The sequence below is a fragment of the Oratosquilla oratoria genome, chromosome 1, assembly GCF_046742065.1.
Source record: "Oratosquilla oratoria isolate Oo_2021 chromosome 1, ASM4674206v1, whole genome shotgun sequence".
Classification (NCBI taxonomy): Eukaryota; Metazoa; Arthropoda; class Malacostraca; order Stomatopoda; family Squillidae; genus Oratosquilla; species Oratosquilla oratoria.
The window spans coordinates 64,669,931-64,677,430 of record NC_134777.1 but is presented as its reverse complement, the minus strand read 5'-3'; positions in this window follow the sequence as shown (position 1 = coordinate 64,677,430).

Below are 7,500 nucleotides of genomic sequence, written 5' to 3'. Positions count from 1 at the left end.
GTGTGTGTGTGTGTGTGTGTGTGTGTCTGTGTGTGTGTGTGTGTGCGCGCGCGTTTATGTAGTTAAATATCCTCAGGAAGGAAAATTATGTCTGTTTATTGAAAATGATGACGTAATACCTGCTTATGCTGAGTATGACGTCATCCTTATTGATTAAAGATATTACGTCACATCCAGTTCCAGGGACTATAACGTCTGTCATGGGGATGGTGATACCATAGTGACGTATTTCTTTAGTAGATGTTGACGTTGTAATCATAGTATCATATTATGTTACAGCATCTATGACATCACTACCCAGAATACTTGAAATTCGTCAAATATTCAAATAACAACCAATTTCATCTAAATTCAATGGTTAACCTTATCTATGTTCTTCAAGCCAATACAAGACAATATTACTTACCTACTCCCTTTTGGCCTATATCTCATAACAAATTATGTTCAGCTGAACCGTTTCCCAATATAAAGTATAAATCGACTTCCTTGTTGCCAAACAGACTGAACGAAATTTATCAATGTGAACTGCAAGATCTCATAACTTATCGGACAGCGGGAAAATGCACCTGTGCCTTAGATTACAATCTTGATATAGCACAACATTTCATCATAGTTCAAAGATCGAAATGTATGGATAAACACACTTTGTCGCATGAAAGAGATTAATGGGTCTACTCCTGTACTAATTTTTGAGTATATATATATATATATATATATATATATATATATATATATATATATATATATATATATATATACATATATATATATATATACATATATATATGTATATATATATATATATATATATATATATACATATACAATATACACACACACATATATGATATATATATACATATATATGTATATATATATATATATATATATATATATACATACATATATAATCATATTCAGGGATCGTTCAAAGTTAATCATATAAAATGCGCAAATAATAGTTTATGGTTTTACAAAGATATGTATATTGTGTACACGCATCAAAAGATTTTAATATATATGTATGTACGCAAGCACACACAGACACACGCACACACAGACACACACACACACACACACACACACACACACACACACACACACACACACACAATCTGTCAACCGTGACACAAGCTTCATCCATCATTGACCTACGTTGCAATTGACGGATTGGACATCAGCGTTGTCTGAGAGGTGGTTAGTTGCGGGGGGCGCTGGAATGAAAGCCTCCACGAGAGCGCCGCGGCGGCCAACAGATAACCTGGCTGCAAGCCAGAGGAACATCTCACCGGTAATTGGAACAACTTCTTGGAATGTGGAAGATCTCTTGGAATGATAGAAACTCGAACCGAAAGACGGGCTGATCAGGAAGCCGGCGAGGACACGCATTCTCTGTTCAAAGTGACTGTTCAAACTAACTTCGAGACGTATTATGATCAGAAAATTATGTTTTGGAGATAGAGTAATGTTTTTGATTAGCTGAAAACTTTTGGAAAAATTAAGTTATATTTTTAATGGCATTTGAAAGCAACTCAACAAATGCATTCTCTACCAGATTCCCATTTCTGAAGTCATGGTTGGCTTTGTTACCTTTTCCTTTTTCTACGGAAAAAACACTTAAGATATGAAGCAATCTGATATTGATACTCAGTATTTTAAAACAATTACAAAAGAACACATGAGACGTGAAAGAGGGATGGTATTGAAGAATGACACAATAACGTGAATACACCAAATACAGCTTGATATTTTATTGCACAATATTGAGTAGTGTGAGAGTAATATTGCACAATATATTGTCGGTGTGTTTCCTGCCTTCATACCGTCGACATGTCTGTCAAGAAGGATGAGCGACATTTCCGTCATGCTCTGTCAAATCTTTCTCTCGACTGACGATATTGTGCAATAATATGACGCAATGTAGGAAGAGGCAAATATTACACAGTAAAACTGAGTCAATATATTATGTCAATAATATTGATCATGTAGGGCTTATAATAGTGGTTTAAATGAAAGACACTGCAAATTGCAAATATGATATATAAATCACCATATTTTACACACCAAGAAAAACCGTGTGCCCAGAATGCGAGTGAAAACATCAATTCATTTGGCGGGGAATACAAACATACTAACAGAATCCGCCAGGTGGCTTTATATAAACATACATTATCAAATAAATATACATAGGTAATTAATTATACAACACTACACGCTTAATACACGCCTCATTACATGGCTCGGTCAACACCTCTCGGTGTCATCACCGAGAAAATAATACTAGTGGCAGGGAGCAGAGAAACACAAGAAACACAATGGGATATGGATACAACTACATACTGGTGCCAGTAAAGAATTGTGACAAACATTGCCGAACGTCCGGGACATGATACAAAATACACAATAAAATATACAACAGGTAAACAACACACAGTATAAATAGGAACAAGTACAGAAGAATCGTACATTTGGCAGCTAATTACAATTTATCTAATGAAACAGAATTGAGACAGAGGTACAGACAATTTTGACAAAGTAACATCATCGCCAGATTCTAAGGCGTAAATGACAATAGACCAAACAAGGTCCTCAAGTTGAGCTTTGGCTAAATCTCGCAGGGAGAAGTTGTGAATTACAGCAGCAGGAGCTTTGGGTACATTTCGTAAAATTGCATCTGCAACATTGTTCGCACGTCCAGTGATATACTTAAGGATTGGATTGAACTCCTCAATAGTAAGAAATCTTCTGGCTAGGCGGCCTGAAAGATTTTTACCATTGAAAATTTGTGTGACAGCACTGTGGTCTGTGTAAACTGATGTCACGAAAATGCTTTAGAGCCCACACCACTGCTAAAGCTTCCAGATGTGTCACAGAGCAGCGAGACTTAGCATGATTGAGTTTGCGGCTTGCTTATGCACTGACACGTGAACGACGACCATCTACTCCTGTTCTAGTAAAGTTTCCAAATGGCTCTCAGATCTTCTGTCACCTTTTGTTGGCCAAATTTCCAATTCTCACATTAAAAAAATCCATTCATTTCATTTCCAAAATAAAAAATGTCAAAGTATAGGACGCCAGGTCACTTAGTTTTGATGTATCCCTCTCTTCACTAACATAAATGTTGAGTATGTTCTAATACTTTTAGAATCCAGACTACATCCATTTCAAGACAGATTACTACTTCCTGTCAACAAAATAATTGATTTGCTTTGCCTTTGTGCTTCTTACCTCTGTTGTTACCACTGTTTTCTACTACCGTAGGATGGGGTAATCAGGCCATTACTGGGTTAGATGGGCCATATAAAAGTTATTCATGTATTAAAAATTCTGTTACAACTGGTAAATAAAATTCTGGTAAAGTGGAGGTAGGCATTTATTCAGGGTAAAAGTGAAATATTTTAAAACCAATTTCAACTAAAAAAGTGAATAACTTTTATATGTCCCATTTACCCCCAGTGATGGCCCGATTACCCGATCCTACGGTACGTCCACTGTTCCCTTCTATGGTCCCCTTTCACCACTGTCTTTATGTATGATAGTCTCTCATAATATTCTTATGTAGGAAGACCCTTTGCTTCCGATCATCCGACTTAGTCAAGTTCCATTACTCTGTATAAGAGAGTGGAGCTAAACTGAACTTGAAATTTCTGTCGTTTCTTCCCGAATAATATTACATTTGACTTGTCAGTTTACACCAAGGGACTCCCATCTGTAATCTTCAACAGCTACTAACATAATCCTGACTCGCACACACCTACAAAAACATGAAAATCTAAGTATTTACATAAAAAGAACACTATTGTTTAAGTGAAAGTAGTCTCACATAACATACGAAGACTAAAAAAATGTGGGAACATTAAGGTGTGACCATAATATACAGGCAAACAATACGGCGGTCTCACAACACGCCATTGAAAGAAGCTCATATGGACTTAGAACCCAATACTCCTCTGACAACATTCACGTGCACAATGATGGGAAATATAGACAAATTACAGCAATACGTTGAGCACGTAGCACTCTGATGATAACAGTCTGGGCCGACGTAGGTAGCTAGTAGCCTGGAGACAAGGCTCAAAATATCGAAGGCGAAAATGGCTTGAATCAATGTCCATCACCTAATACCAAGTATTCCACAATTTTACTTTTTGCGCTTGCGTACTAGTCAATGATTAACCATCGCACTCACACTGTAACGATGAGGGAGAGAAAAAGAAAACACATACAAGCCGAAACACCCGCAAAAATTAGTACTAGTTTTCTCTCTTTCTCTCTCTCTCTCTCTCTCTCTCTCTCTCTCTCTCTCTCTCTCTCTCACACACACACACACACACACACACACACACACACACACACACACTGAGAATGTCACTTAAATGTTGTACCACCATATAATAGTGCTTTAAATGAAAGTCACTGCAAATTGCAGTTATGACATTAATCACTATATTTTACACACCAGGAAAAACCGTGTGCTTTCTGGCTCACTGCTGACAAGAGACTGGTTCATACAGCGTCTCGCGCCCAGAATACGCTGAAAAACATCACTCCATTTGTCGGGAATGCGAACATACTAACAGAACCCGCCAGGTGGATTTATATATACATACATACATTAGCAAATAAATATACATAGGTGATTAATCATACAACACTACACGCTTAATAAACACTCCATTACAGTCTTGCTTTAGAAGTAACGATTATTTTTTAGAATTAAGAAGGAAATTAGTCGTTGTTCACGGTGCTCAGGCACCAATGCGAGATATTATTCTAAAGAGTAGAAGAGCTAATAAATTGGTGATCTCTGATAGCGCCGATTGCCACTGTTACCTGGACGTTGAAGCTGATTTTCTCTCAAAAGAAACTTTTCTAAATTCCCATTGTTTTTACGAAACATTGCTGAGATATGGTTATTTTGAAAACTTGCAGCATATCAGCAGCATTGTTGTAATAAATAAATGGGTGTTGTTTGGGTTTCAAGCTGGAACATACGGCATATAATTTCTGTAGGAACAATGTAATTTTTTGTCTAAGACATCGACCTGTGGGTTCATTAAATTAGGCAGCTCACAAACCGACGGAAACAGTTGCATGAAACCTATCGAACGCATTTCATTTTATTTTGTATAATTTCTATTACCATCATTATTGCTTTTTTTCAGTATATGGGTCTTTTTCTTAGTGTCACATTCGGTGCGATATTGTCTTCAAGGATATAAGTAATGCAACTGGTTGTGGCGTACTAAGCAACTGGTTATATGCAACCGGTTGTGTTGATATGCAAGCTACCTTAATGAACAAAGAAAGAACATGGTAGCTACTTATTATCATGTAAGCAAAAGATACACTTTGAAAGCTATCCAGTTCATCCTGACTTAGTGCTAAATTAACTAAATATCACTGCTGCAAAGACTTGCCGATTTACCTTCAAAATTATCCCTTAACGAGTCAGCTTATTGATGAAGCAATTATCAACATATCGAATGAATGGCCTATTCAGTTTGACTTACAACTGAATTGCTGTCTCTGAGCTGGTGAATGAATCCACCTGACCTACCAGATGACCTAGGAATTGACTGAATTACCACGCAATTGATGTGATCAATAACCAACCTACCTCCTCCCTGATATGAATAGTCGGCGCATCTTAGGTTGTTGAAAGTTGGAGGAAAGATATTGAGATCAATGGGAGGAAAGTCTATATAAGGAAAGTTGGGGGCTGATAATGATAACAATAACGCTGAAACATCTGAAGGGGGTTTTGGTATCTCCTGTATTATGTAATTATTTAATATCCATGACACCAAAGCGATGGCTGAACTGGCGTCCCAAGGGGTAGACGACCACCAGGAAGACCACGGAAAAGATGGGGTTTTGGTATCCCCTGTATTATGTAATTATTTAATATCCATGACACCAAAGCGATGGCTGAACTGGCGTCCCAGGGGTAGACGACCACCAGGAAGACCACGGAAAAGATGGTGTGACAACATCAATGAAGTGCCTAGGAATAGAGGATCCTCTCTGCAATAAGTACTACAAGAGAGACGGTATGTTGACCGCGTCGACTGAAGGATGCTGACGCAGACTGACAGGTCTACATAGACCTACCAGGCGGGTGGTGAGATTCAGATAAAGCTTTGAATCCTTAGTTCCATCTATGCTTTTCACGTTTCCAAGACCTTAAATAAAATTCGTGTTCTGTCAAGAAGCCCAAGTCTAAAATTTTACAGCACTTTAGATGCTAGTCTCCTGTAATGTAGAAAATCAAATAGAGTTGAAAGTTGGTCATTCAGGAATGAGAGCAAGATGGCCTAACTAATTATATAGATTAAATCTAATGGTTCTGTGGGAAATCTTCATCTTTTGGCAAGTTCCCTGTACCTCTCAAGAATCAGTGTTTACCGTAATGTCTTTGCATGCCTGAAAAAAAAAACAATGCCACGTCTAACGGATTCGTTGATGGTGCAGGAGTTTCACCAAATGACTTTCTGTATTTCATTCCCGTTGCAAAAATGTTTTACTCAATGTTTGTTTGTGTGTGGGTTTGCACGTTGCTTTAACTCTAGTTGTTACGTTCATCCATCCGATGCCAGTCACAATAGGAGAGTATATGGGAGTATGTTATGCGGACATCTTCTGTTGCAGAATTAATTCTTGTTATCCCGGAGGTAATGTTTAGTCCAGTGTGTGGAAAATCAATTGGAGGTATTTATAATTATTTGTCCTGTCTATTTTGTTTGCTTGATTTGTATCTAAATTGCCTGAGAAAGTTAGTTTGATTCCATTTTAGTTTTTTATGTCTCTTAATAAGGTCATTACTCTCCCATTTCTTAAACTGTCAACAAGCTACGGCTGATTGATATCTTGTTATTTCGATGTCGAACTCAGTAGTTAATCGATATGCTGACTGGAAAAAACTGTAGTGGCTAGGAAGGGAATGGATGGTTGCTGAATGATTTCACTTGAGTACTGAAAAACTCTTGCTCAAGTAATAATTTGTTATGTTCCCAAAAGAATCATCAGTGTAGCAGGTTTGCTCAAGGTGGTGGTCCGCTAGGCATTTCTCGCTAGCATGCTACTCACTTTTGCTACTTTGTTTGAGTAGAAACGACTTTGGTTACGATCTTTTGTTTTCCAACTTTCCGAATATTAAATTACTCTTACGTGAGAAGCTGAATGACGATTTAAGAGAAGTTAAACATATACGAATATTAGACACATTGTTGAGATGTTCTTACGGTAGTCTAGAATATTGTAACCAAAGTCGTTTCTACTCAAATGAAGTAGCAAAACCGAGTAGCATGCAAGCCTAGTGTGCAGCCACCTACAAAGGATTACAAAGGATTACAGAGGCGGAGCATGCCGACAGGAGACCTTTTGGTTCATATCTAGGTCGGATGAGAAAAAAAATCATAATAATAATAAATTAATAAATAAAAACTATAATAATGTAAATAACAAATAGAATACATAAATAAATGCATGCACATTTTT